Source organism: Hipposideros armiger, unplaced genomic scaffold (genome assembly GCF_001890085.2).
Source record: "Hipposideros armiger isolate ML-2016 unplaced genomic scaffold, ASM189008v1 scaffold_573, whole genome shotgun sequence".
Classification (NCBI taxonomy): Eukaryota; Metazoa; Chordata; class Mammalia; order Chiroptera; family Hipposideridae; genus Hipposideros; species Hipposideros armiger.
In genome coordinates, this window is record NW_017731923.1 from 109,236 (window position 1) to 123,222 (window position 13,987).

General features: G+C 35.0%; 1 protein-coding gene across 2 annotated transcripts in view; it reads left to right on the forward strand.

Annotated features, from left to right (window-relative positions):
• Positions 1–13,987, forward strand: part of XPR1 (xenotropic and polytropic retrovirus receptor 1) — a 159,712-nt gene that overhangs the window by 1,507 nt on the left and 144,218 nt on the right. The gene's annotated exons all lie outside the window — the stretch shown is intronic.

Below are 13,987 nucleotides of genomic sequence, written 5' to 3' on the forward strand. Positions count from 1 at the left end.
AATAGCACGAGTTTATTTATTCATGTAGCAGTTGTAATAATTGAAGAACACAGGGAAAGTGATGTAGGTAGGTTAAACAGAACATTGGAGATTGTAAAATAAATCCACCTTGTAACATACAGCATTTGGTTATTGTGAGAAACGAAAGGCCTACAATTATTAATGCCTTCTTGTCACTTAATTTTCTTATAGTGTTTTGTGGCTACACTTGTAAGAATGACATAAGAGACTAGATTTTCAGCCTGTAGAGTTTTTGATTTATTATTTCTAATAACATTCGGTCAGTTTTAAAACCTTGGCTAGAGTCCAGATGATGGTTTTTATTGAAGGAGGGTATTGGTCTTTCATCTTTCTAGTAGTAATTTTCAGCACCACTGCCAGTTCTTCATAGAGGCGTAGGACACAGCATGCTGAAGCAACATCTTATACTTGTTATAGAGTACGGAATGCCTGATTTGGGCAGAAGTAGTAGTGGCTGTATGCTATGATTCATTTTAAGTATGACAGCACTTAACTGTTTCATAGAATTGTATTAATTTGGAATATCTGGGGCTGGAAGAGGAAGCATATGATTTACTTTGAAAATGCAATTACCTCTTGCTTTGTAATGTCAGCTTTGTGACTGGACTAACATTCTGGGACAGGACTACCCAGGACAGGAGTCACATTCTGGGACTCCTCATTCACATAGTCCATTTGGATACTCATCCTCAATGGTGACTCTAGGTTGATCACAGAGGGACCAAATACCTGAGCATATGCGTGGCTGCATTCATTATCTTGCCTGGGCCAATTATAAATTATTTTTTTAAAAATTCATTTATTGTGAATAACTAAAATTTTATTCTGCAGAGAGTCCCTAATATGTGACTCCGGTCCTGGATAAACTCATTGTTTGGTAGGCAACATTAAATAAGGGGCATTTTTTCTTTGTGAATTGGTGCCATTAAAGACATTTGTTAATAGGGTTGGGATCTGTGTGTGTTATATGTCGTTTCTCGAGAGCTGGTTACTGTTCCTTTAAAAATACTTAAAAGAGGCATAAATAAGAGTATTTGGAGTCCAGAAATTTTGGCAGTTTAAAAACTTAGGGGAAAAAAGGACATCATAAGAGATGTTAGCCTTTGCTAGAGAAAGGAATCCTTCTTGTAATGCAGTAACATGTAGTTTCTTATGTGTGAAGATGATGCTCTGGAAACAGTAGAACAAACACTTGAATTTGTTTTTCAAGCCCCGGTGGTGAAATTTGGGGGTATTACCCCTGATTTCTAACCTAGGGTGGGTGTTCGTTAGTGCTATAAACCACTATGCTTCAGCTTCTTTGGTTTTTTTAATGTCATTTCACTATATTAAATTTACTTGAAATAAGCAGAGCATTGGATAGAAGCTGAAAATTTTGTTTTACGTCCATAATTATATGTATATTGCGTGTACATGGTCACACGATAAGTGCTAATTCTTGTGTATGTTAGCCATGAGACCCTCGGGACAGCCTTTTTGCCTTTCTAGGGCTCTTTCCTCCTCCATAAAATAAGAATATGGGGCCAGAGCTTTTCAGGGTCTATTGTAGTTCATAGGTTTTTTTATTTAACTTTCAATGGTTTTTATTCCTTGGACTGTTAAAATTATTATGTTAGTGATCCATCAATATCCTGAAAATTATTGGAGTTTGGAATTTAAAGATAAATTGTGACATTCCTAGACTGTCTTTAATAGGCAGAATAATGAAGCATAAAAGCAGAGAGCAACATGGAGAACCATGTAAAGAAAATCTATGTGGTCTATTTCTGAATAGTTTTTAGAAAGAATAAACACAAATGAGCAGACTATTCTGTTCCTGGTTCCAGTGATCTATTCGAGTCTAAATCTTGGCATATAAAATAAAACATTAATAAATTTTTGTAATTTAGAATAAATTTTTTAATTTAGAATCAGTGATTGTATATTTTAGAGTTCTGTAATTGATTAATTAAAATTAACTTAAACCAGTTTCAACCAAATAGACTAGTATGGCCATGTTAATATTTTACAGAATATTAGCAAAAGAAGCAAACATATTTGGTGCCTGAGGCTGCTGACTTGTGTTTTCTTCCCAAGGGTCCTGTGCTGCTCTGGTTTCTCAGGAACCAGGAATGGTTTTTTCAGTGTATACTGTCATTTTGTAAGATACTAAAATAATGAGGTATCTACATTTTAGGCTTTTAGCGTTTAAAGGGAATTTTAGAGATTATGTACCTCCTTGTTTTTTCAGGCGAGGAAACCAAGGTCCAGAGAGGTTAAGTCACTTGTCCAGGATCATATATAGATAGCTAGTTTCTTGAGCACAGATGTTTAAGCAGTGGCAGTGGGAGTCAGGTCACCCTAGCCTAGCTGTGTGACCCTGATGAAGTCACTTCCTCTTTCTGGGCTTTAGGTTCTGCATCTGTAAAGTGAGAGAACCAGACTTGATGGTTTCTAAGCTCATAGCCCTACATTTTTTAAGGACCCATCGAGCTCTAAATTTCTGATGTGTTTATGTCTTAACTATGTTTGATATTTGAAGAGGAAAGAATTTAAACGACTCTTAATAGCATCCTTTTAAATTAATAGTGTCCTCTCAAAAATTTTTGATAAGATTTTAATCTGTGAATTTAAAGCGGACCCAATGAAACGCTTTTGTTTAACTTAAATAGATAAAAACAGATAGTCATGGATTAATTTTTTGTTGCAAGGTTTGGGAAAGGATTCTGATAAACTGCACATCCCTCATTTTCAAGTGTAAGGAAACATTGCTGTAACATTATTGTGATTTTCATTTATAGAACTCTCCCATGAGAACACTTGTGTTGCAGGCTTCAGTTTCCCAAAGGTATTCTGTTGATTAGTTAGGGTTAACTGGCCTTGCTGGAACTTGTTTGAAATTTCCAGTTTGGCCACCCGATGGGGCACAAACCACACTTTTCCTTTCAGCACTTCTGCAAATGCAAGTACAGTATAGCATATTTAAGATAACACTTGTAAGTGATTGTGTCAGTAAGATGCCTACATTTACAAATGTTTCTTATATGAGTGAATGAATGTTGTATAAGACAGGAAAGTATTACTGTTTATTGTCTTTGTATGATAAAATGTATTAGGGTAAGTATTCTGGAAAGATTATACTTGTCCATCCATCCCTGAAGGTTGGTTTTGGATCAGCTTTTGGGTGAAGGCCCAGATCATAAGAACCTAAGAATCTTATTTGACCTGGGATGGCCATGGAAAATTAGTCCTGGCTTCAAATCCAGTTCTACTCTGGAAAGCATTGGAGAGTCTGATTGGTTAGGGGTTTCAAATATATTTGTGTCATATCACCCAAAGGAGAGTACCCAAAGCTCACATGGAATAAAAGAAGATAGTATTAGAGTTGTTTTATGTATTATCTAGTTTTCACTAAACTAACTCTTATAAAATGGATGTGACTTAAAAGACTCCTGTAAGGAAGCCTGGACAATAATAACAATAATCCAAGCACATGTGAGCAACAAGAAAATGGCAGAGCTGGTAAGTCCACGTCTAGTACTAGCTTTTTGTCAGCCAAATTACAGATAAAAACAATGACACTTTAATAGACCTGGCAAGAAGTTCCCCCATAATTTCAAAATAATTAAGATAATTCTTTGAAATAAGATTTTACATCCACTGTCATCTACAATGAACTTCACCCTAAATATATGTATATTATGGACTAGAAGTATTTTGTCTCTGTGAGGTCTGTTTTTCAGCTCAGAGTATTATAATCAACTTTCAAAATCAACTGAGTCCTGAAGTTTGAAACTAGAACACTGTATCATGAAATGTTAAATTAAGATTTTAAAAAATAATGAAGCTTTTCAGTTATGTTCTCTAAAAGTTATTGATAATTTCTTAGAGATTAAAAGTATTTTTGTACTATTCATAAAGGTAAAATATTTTATCATTTTCTTATCGTTTAAAACCTATAATTAGAAAATTCTGTATTTTATAATGTACACAATTTTAGAAGGATATAATTTATAAATATATAGGAGGTGCATAGTAAACCTCTTTTTTTTAATAAAGGGATGTGACATAAAGTTTTGAATACTTTGCTCAAGTTGTGCAGCTTAAGCACAGCTAGTTTGTGGGTTGCCTGGTACTGAACTGGCTTTTAGGATGGAGAGAGTGTCAAAATTCACTAGGATTCTTGCCTTCTCAGGGCTTCCCCTTACCTGGTAAATGCTAGAAGAAGCCAAGTAGACAAATCTCATGAACAAATGCTTTAAAAATTATTCATTCATTCAACAAATATTTATAGGGGTTCTGATGTTTGCTGTAGATTTGTCATTAAATTCTAGCTCTTCCATTATCTTAAAAATAGGAAAAGCAAAACAGTGTTTTTTGGTTTTTCTTTTTTTACATGTTTTTTTGTTTTATATTTCAGTCAACATAGTGTTTTCAAAATTAAAGTGGTGTAGCAAGGGAATGGGGTCCCGTTTTTTTTTTTTCTTTCTTTGAATTACTGGAAATATAGTCAGCTTGTCATTAAGGTGAAAAGAATTAATATTGGGCAGTTAAAAAACAGGCATTAGCTGCTTTACTATATGTTATCTCATTTAATCTTCACAATAATTTGCAAGCTGGTTGATTTATTATTTTGATGAGGAAAACTAGGCTTACAATATGGCTACACACCTAGTCAATAGAGCCAGAATTTGAAATCAAATCTGTCATACTTTGGAGTTCTTGCTTTCATATGGGAATTGTAAATAACAACAGTGGTAGTAGCTGTGGCAGTAACAACAGCTGTTAGTTTTTGAGTGCTTACTCTATTGAGCACTGTGGTAAGTACTTAAAAACATTTTTCTCTTCATAGCAAGCTGTTTGGGTAGGTTGTTAACTCTGTTTATAGATTGGGGAAACTGAGTCTTAGAGCAATTAAGTAATTATGTTGCTATTGCTAATTGTAGGTAGCAGAGATAAGATTGTAAGAGCCCCTGCCCTTAATTCCTGCATCATACTGCTTTATGAAAAATAAATAAATTCACCTATTTATAATACATACATTTATTTGCGCATGGTCTGACCTGTTCTCCAGCACCTACTAAAGTAATGGCTTTACTTTAGTAAATGGCTTTAATCCCAGGTCTAGTATGCATGGCTTGGAGGTAGTAGAGTATGGTCTGGAAGTCAGAGTTCACCTCTGTTAATTTATATTTTCTTTAAGATTGTCAGTGTAACTATTATTAGATAAGCAGCTGGTAATAGAGGACCTTGTGAATGTGAGCCCGAAGAAAAAGATAAGGGTAAAAAGAGGAAGGTAAAGAAAAGTGGACATACCTGTTGGTGTGCCACATTCAGGCGTTTTGCCTTCTAGATCATAGATCACAGAATGTTAGAACTGTAAGGGATTTCAGAAATTATTTAGCCCAATTCCCTTTTTTACCTAAATGGGAAATGAGGTCCAGAGAGGTTAAGTGATTCAAGGTCACATGGCTTGGTTAGTGGCTGAGTTAACACAATCAGCCTGATTCATTTTATTACTTTTTTTTTTTTACATCATATACTAGTATGTTAATAATGTATACACAGAGCAAACTCTTCTGACGCCAGAGCCTAGGTTCATCTTCCAGCTCTAAAATTTACTAGCTGAGTGACCTCAGACAAGTCACTTAACTTCTCTGTGCTTTAGTTTCCTCATCTGTAATATGGGGATAATAATAGTAGTTTTATAGGCTTTTTGTGAAGATTAAATGAGTTAATATATGAAGAGTGCCTAGAACAATGCCTGGCACATATTGGGTTTTCGGAAAAGTCGTGACCTATTTTTTCTATTTTTTTCGTTGCAAAAATGCGTCATGACTTTTCCGACAACCCAATATATGATATTAAAATTATTTTTCTTACAGAGCTCAATGGTATTAGATAATGTTAGGTTAGCAAAATTTTTGTGAGGGAAACCGAGCCTCAAAGCTTGTCCCTCTGGGCTTGTCCAGTTTAGGTTTTTCTTGGAAAATGGCTTTGTTGATTTTAGCTATTATTCCTGTTATATGTGATATTTATATTAATAAATTGTCCTTAACCTTTTTATATATAGTTTGAAAACCAGATGGGAACCGTTACGTGGTTTTGAAATAAATTAGTTCACCCTGATCACTTATAATTTCTATTCATTTCAGTTTTATACTGTTATCTGTGTATTCTTTTTTTTAAAATTGTGGTGAAATTCACATGTATATTCTTAAGTATGGCTAAATAGCTTGCATAAATAGCTTACATGAGTTTGAGTTTTTAATGGGTATCTAGTTTTAGTTCTTTTCAATTTTATAATAAAATTTAATTTTTAATACTACTATTGATTTTAGAGTTGAAAATGACCTCAACACCTCAGTTTTATAGATGAATAAATTGAGGGCAGAGAGGCCAAGATATGTGGTCTGTCTCATAACTAGCTGATCCCAAGGCCTGGAATAAGAATATTGACTTTCTGCTCACTGCTGTACCTTGTTGGGTCTTATCACTACCATATGAGCATTTCTTTGCTTTAAAATTTTTAAGAATAAATTTTCTTTGTAAGAGTCAATATGAATTTAAATGTTCTTGTTAGTGATTACTCAGATACTCTGCATTAATGCATTTAATCTGAATCTAGTCCATTAGATCACATTAACAGTCTAAAATAGTTCTTGTGTGTGTCAGTTAAAAGACTGAGTAAATTACGAGTCTCAAACCTTAAAAATATTGTTTACTCGACTGTAGAAAATGAGCCATTGCCCCACCTAGGTAGAAACCTATTTTAGGTGAGGTGACAGGACTTAGGAATTATGGTAAGGCCTGAGGGGTTAGGTAGAGATCAAGACTAGGGAAAGTTGAAAGATCGTTTGGCCATTCCTCTGTAACGTAATCTGTGTTTAAATGTTCACACAGGTTATGTGTGTTACCTGTACATGGAGTAGATCCTCATCTCTTATGACCCGTTATGAAGCCAAAGTTGGAGCATATATGACTAAAGAAGATCAGAATATGTATTAAACCAATTCACAAGTATCCTTGAATGTCCCCTTCTTTAAAAAAACAAATAAGCAAAAATACAATAATGATGATAAGAAGAACAGCTAATATTGAGTGTTTCTGGTGTGCCAGGCATTTTCCATTTAATCCTTACCCTCTAAGGTAGGTTTTGTTATCCCTGCTTTAAGAAGACATTAAGTCTTAGATTGAGTAGGTTGCCCAAGGTCACATACCTAGTGAGTGGTAAAGCCAGAATTCAAACTCAGGTGTGTTTTATTGCAGAGCCTGGATTCTTCACATGTGTTACCCTGTCAGAATCATGCAAGGGGCTGGAGATATACAGATAAGTAAGACCTTGCCCTAGAGGAGCTCATAGCTTCTTTGGTCTCTAATCATAGTCTACTGTGATTGTGTTACAGCGGGATGGCCATTGATCTTGTTCTGGAGAGCAAAGGTATTAATATTTATCTTGGAAGGTATTACAGAGGTGGTATTTGAACTGGGTACTAGAGATTGAGTAGGGTTTGATCACGTGGTGAAGAGGGGAAAGGACACTGGGGGCAATCTGGGTGGTAAATAGAGTAATATTGAACAAAGGCATAGATAGGTGGATGTGTCAAAGTATATTAATGGAATTTGGTTTAATAGATGTTGGTGAGCTGATAGGGTGAAGTTGCAAAGGTGGCCTGAAAGGATCAAGGGATGGAATACCATGCAGAGGGGTTTAAATGTTTCCTGGGTGTGAGGCATCAAGGATTTTAAAGAAGAGATTAGGGGTCAAGGATCAGTGCAGAGTGATATGTGCAGCTTAGATCATGGAGGGTGCATTGGAGAGAAAAGACCAAAGACAGGAAAGCTAAAGAGTTCAGCTAAAAACAATGAGGGGGCTTTAATGAACATAGTATTTAATCTGTTTTAATATGTACTTTTCCCAGATTTTAACACCCAAAGTCAGGATACATCTTATAATTAATGCTGTTTGATAGATTAATTGGCAGACTTTTTTTTCATTCTTAGGAGCACATAAGATAATGGTGTATATTACTATTAGTAGCATCTTAAGTTTGATGAACTAATGATAGTAATAATATATAATATTTACTGAATGCCCACTGTTTGTCAGGCAGAGTAGTAGATACCTGTCAGCACCCAGCATCTGACAGTGTCTGGCATATTTAGCAACTACACACACACACACACACACACACACACACACACACACACACACACACGAAATAACTGAAAGGCCATGGAATCTGCCTGAGGTGTCATTAAGGAATGAGAAAGGTTCAGAAGAGCACGGTAGAAGGCAGTGAGTGAGTGGAGAAAATTACAAGTTCATGTCTGTCCCCTACAGTGTGGTGGCTGTAGCTCTGGAAATGAATTGCTTTGTTATCAATGTAGAGAAGTTTCTTATTCTTTTAGCTTTGTTTATTTAGTGAATGTGGATTTAGCCTTTTTTACTTAGTTTTAACAAACTCAAATGTGATCAGCAATACTGAAATTGAGATATTTTTTCCTGTTTTTCAAATATTTTTAATAGCAGGTAACTAACCTGTTGATGAGCGGGTTGAGTCACATCGAATTCGTGCATCTTTTGATAAACCTTCCTTTTTGAGTAGAATAACCTTATTTGAAATATGAGTTTTTCAAATTATGCTATTAGATATTTGCTAAAGAAGGTTGCAAAATGTTTTCTCTAGGATTTGTTTGCTTAGTATCATGGACTTTGAAAAATTCAGTTCTTGATAGATTGAGAAATTAGAATTGAAATTGTAATAATCCTGTGAGCTTGGGCAAGTTATTAGCCTTTCTGTGTCACAATTTGTCATCCTTAAGTGGGATAATAATAATACCTACTTTAGAGGATCTTGTGAAATGAAATGAATTGATAATTGGGAATCACTTAGTATAATTGTACAACACTTACTAGTATATATATTGGGGGTGAAAGAGGGAAGAAGTCAACATAATGAATAAACCTAGGAAAACTGGTAGAGAATAGCTACTCTGGAGGCGGTGGTAAACTCATTAAATTAGATCTTAAATATGCTGATTTCATGTGTGAAATGTTATAAATAGGATAAATAGCTGGAATTTGAAAGATTGTATCAAAAGATAAAAATATAATTGAGATTAAAGAATTAATTCACTAAGGGAAAGTATATATAAACAGAAAAATAGAAATAGAAGAAATCTTGGAAAATACATTGTCGTAAGAGTCAAGGGTCTTAAGGGTAAACAGATTGTCAGAAGTGACATTGTAGACGGATCAGTGAGCATGAGGATTAAAGAGAGGCCTTTGGACATGAGAAAAGGAACCCATGGGTGAATTTGGAACATAAATTGTCTTTTGCTAACTTTATTCTGGGTTTTAAGAGGTTATAGTCATTGAGGCAACACGTGTGTACTTCTCATTTGAGAATTTTGGCTATTAACAGAGTGAGAAAGATAGGATAGAACCTTTAGGAATGAATAAAGGAAAAGGTTCTTTGAGGATATTTGAAGGTAGTAGAGAGAGTAGCTTTAATTTTATCTAAAGTTTTGCTTTAAGTGCATTTCCCTCATTTATTGAATGTGAGACCTTTAAAAAGTTATTTCTCTGAACCTCAGTTTTCTTGTGTGTAAAATGGGGATATATTTACCTTTCAAGGTTATTGTGAGAATTAGATATAATAATATATGAAAGTGCCAGCAAGGGCCTGACCTCTAGAAGGTACTTTTCAATGAAATGTAGCTGTTAATTTCTATTATTATTAAAACTAAGCCACAGGAGTAACTTCTCATTTATTCAATAGACAGTATTTTAGGGTGTTGCTCAACCTTTTAGTATAAGACCCCCTTTCAGTGGCTTAAAATTTCTTGGAACCCAAATGATGGGAGCTGTACTTTCAGAATCCATTACTGTTATTTCATAGATTCTGAGATGCACATTCCTGGGTCCACATCCCAACAACTTTGAAACTGGGATTCATCTTATAGATATCATAGTTTAATTGGTAATGTTTTTCTTCCTTACTGGTATATAAAACAAGGGCGTGCTTTAACAATTAATCAAACCGAAAGATGATGTATTTTACAAGCACAAATATCTTCATATATTTTGACAAGTGGTAGTATATTTGTGGGAAACATTATTTAGCCTCCAAAGAGTACCTAGTTTGTTAAGGTTTTGCAGTATTGAAGTTAGAGCTGTGAAGTAATGTGAGACTCATGGATTAGAAACCATTTTTATGGGTATATAGGAAACAGCATTGCAGAGCATTGCAAACCTTTGGGTTCCTTTTTGTTTGGTTTCGGATCAACTGGCAAACTAAGAACAGGAGTGAGAATTTTTTGTTGCAATACCTATTACATTTGGGCAAAATCCAGCGTATTTTACCAACCTGTATAAACTTTATATGTTAAAGAGGGCTGGAAGCCAAAAGCACTAAGAACTTTTCTTGTGACGAGTAAATAAAAGAGGTTTGAATTTTGTTTAGAAATAAAATATGATGACTATTGGGAAAAATAAGGAATTTTGCATTTTGATATTTCATGAAACTGGAAATGCTATAAAATAATTCAATAAAAATAACAGTAGCTAACACTTAAAAAAATTAACTGATGTGTTGATTTTGGACATTTAGTTTTAGTGTTACAGTCTGTGCAGGTTATAAACATTTTGAATTTATACTGTGCTAGATGCAGTGGCCTGTAAAAACTGAAGTGATATTGCTCTTCTGCCTACAGAAAATTTACAACTGTTATCTCAATAAATGTAGGAATGAGCTATATAGATTTAATTAGTTAGAAGAGAGCATTTGTTACCAGATTTATTTTATCATCAGAATAGGATCCTTAGACAAGGAAGATGATGATTTATTCTTCTGTCAGACCTGCGTCAGCTCAGATGTGTGGCTGTTTGACTTCTCAAGGGCACTCAGTGTAAGTTAAATAACAATGTTGGAGGCTTTGACATACAGGATTGCAATTTTGCTTATTATTGTTAATATAAATCACTTACTTGAAATTGTCATAGTTTTCCTTTCCATAATTTTGTATCTTTATAAGAATAAAAATTTTAGCTAGTTTGATTAAGACAAGCCAAACAGATGTTCGTTATGATCTAATAATATGTAAATTCTGTGATATGAAAATGTTTTCCAAATCTAGTCTCATGTATTAATTATCTATTGCCGTGTAACAAATTACCCAAAGCTTAGTGGCTTAAAACAATAATAAGCATTTATTATCTTATTCTGTTTCTGTGTGACAAGAGTCTGGAAGCAGCTTAACTGGGTTGTTCTGGCTCAGGGTATTTTGTGAGGTTGCAGTCAAGATGTCAGCCAGGGCTGCAGGCATCTCAAGGGTGGGTACAGGATCCAGTTCTAGGATGGCTCACTCAGGTGGTTTACAGATTTGTGCCAGTTTTTCCAGGAGGCCTCAGTTCCTCACCCCTTGGACCTCTTCATAGGGCTGCTTCAGTTTTTTCATGACTGGCTTCCTCCAGAGTGTGTTACCCAAGAGAGAGCAAGGTGAGAACCAGTGTCTTTTATGACCTAGCCTTGGAAGTACTACTCTGTCATTTATGCAATATTCTATTGGTTATACAGATCAGCCCTCTTCAGTATGGGAGGAGATTGCACAGAATATTACTACCAGGGAGGGAGGAATTATTGGGAGTCATCTCAAAGGCCAGTTACCACACCTGATAAAAAAACCTAATGGTTTAGAAAAGCTTTGGAAATAAAAGGGAGAGTATCAGGAAACTGAGAGGTCAAAAATAGAGGTAAATCTTAGAAAATAAGATTTTGTTTCATATAGTGAGGTACCTGTCTTTTTCTCAAAGAAGCATGGATTATAGAATGAACAATACTTGGGCAAGATACCGTATTTCCCCATGTATAAGATGCACCCTTTTTTGAAAAATTTGGGGTCTAAAAACTGGGCATGTCTTATACAGTGGTTGTAGATTTTTTTTTTACTTGCATTTCCCGCTTTTTTTGCGCTTGTTTTTTGCGCTATACAACCACTGTATAAGACGCACCCAGTTTTTAGACCCCAAATTTTTCAAAAAAGGATGCATCTTACTTATACATGGGGAAATACAACCTTTCAACAACCTTTTCTGAGTCTTTGATCTTCAGTGGTAAAATGAGAATCATATTTACATTAAATAGTTGTGAGCTTCTGTTAAAGTAATATGTTTAAAATACTTAAAACAATATCTCATAGTAGGCATTCAATAAATGTAACCTATTATTACTTTTATTATTGATCAGTATTTGTAGCCATCATATCCCCAGCTCTCATGTGTACTCAACCCGATCTAATCTTGTTTCTGCCCCCATCACTCTACTGAAATCATTTTTTTGGTCACCAGTGAGCTGATCCCCATTTCTGATTACCCTCTTACTCTCTTCCTTCTTCATCTCTAAGCAGCTTATTATTTTTATTTCTTTAACTTAAGGTTATATATTATTAATCTTACATATAGGTAGTTTATAGGCTCTAAAGTAGAAAATCAGTCTAGGTATTATAACGCTAGCTGTTTTACTCTATAATTCAGTTGCAGCATTCTAGTTAGATGCATAGGTGGAATAGACATCTATATTCACCATCTAGCTCAATTATCTTAAATATTTTTTTCAACTTGATTGAGATATAATTGACATGTAACTATAAATTTAAGGTGTACACCGTGTTGATTTCATATTTATGTATTGTAAAATTATTATCACCATAGCATTATCTAACATTTCCATCGCATCTCATAATTACCATGTCTTTTTTGTGGTGAGAACATTTAAGATCTAGTCTTCAAGTATATAATACAATATTATTAGTTATAATCACCATCCTGTACATTAGATCCTTAGAACTTGTTAATCTTATAACTGGAAGTTTGTACTCTTTATTTATTTATTTATTTAATAAAGGTTTTTTTTCCGAAATGTACAGTTGATGGGACTTGTTGTTCATGCATCTTCACCAGCAGCTGGGGCATCCCCACCCTTGGTGTTTCTGGTGTAAATTGCTTGAGCTCTGTGCTTTAAAACTAATAAGTCCTGTACTAAAGAGCTCCTGAAGGGCTGCCCTGGCCAAGGAACCGCGGGTCTTCAGTCTCTCAGAGACAACAGCTGGGGTTATAAGCTTCTAGTTGGGAACTTCCTTACAGAGTTTGTCATATGTCACTTTGTCAAACAAGACTAGGTTATTGAGCTTGTCCCAAACTTGGCCTTTGGATCACTTCTTCTTTTTGGCCTTGCCTCCAGATTTGTTAGGTCTTTGTCTTTCTTGGCTGACTTTCCAGCATCTTTCTTCTTGTCATCTTTGGGTGGCATGGTGAAGCACGGACAGCAGTGGCTACAACTGCAGCCTCGCTAAGATGTCTGGAAGTTTGTACTCTTGAACCGGTATCTCCCATTTCCTCATCCCCCATTCCTGGTAACCACTACTCTACTCTGAGTTTGGCATTTTTAGGTTCTGTATGATAAGTGATATCATATAGTATTTGACTTTCTCGACTTCTTTCACTTAGCATAATACCCTCAAGGTTTATCCAATTTTTTGCAAATGCCAGAATTTCCTTCTTTCTTGTGGCTGAATAATATTCCATTACACACACATGCGCATGCATGCATGGACCCCTTCTTTATCCGTTTATATGTTGGCATACACTTCAGTTGTTTGCACGTCTTGGCTATTATGAATAATGCTGCAATGAACATGAGGGTGCAGATATCCCTTCTCTAAGCAGCTTTTGATTTTTTTAAATCTCACTTCCTTTTTGAAATGCTCCTTTAGTTTTTGTGGTACTGTATATGAAGTCTGCCAATTAAGTTTGCGAACTTGTTGCAATGAAGTTGCTAACCTTTTTTGATATCAGAGGGATTATTCATTATGCATTTGTACCAACTGGACAAGTTTACTATTTGGAAGTGCTGAAAAGGTTGCGTGAAAAAGTTAGACGACCTGAACTTTCGCCAACAAATTCATGGCTCTTGCATCACAACAA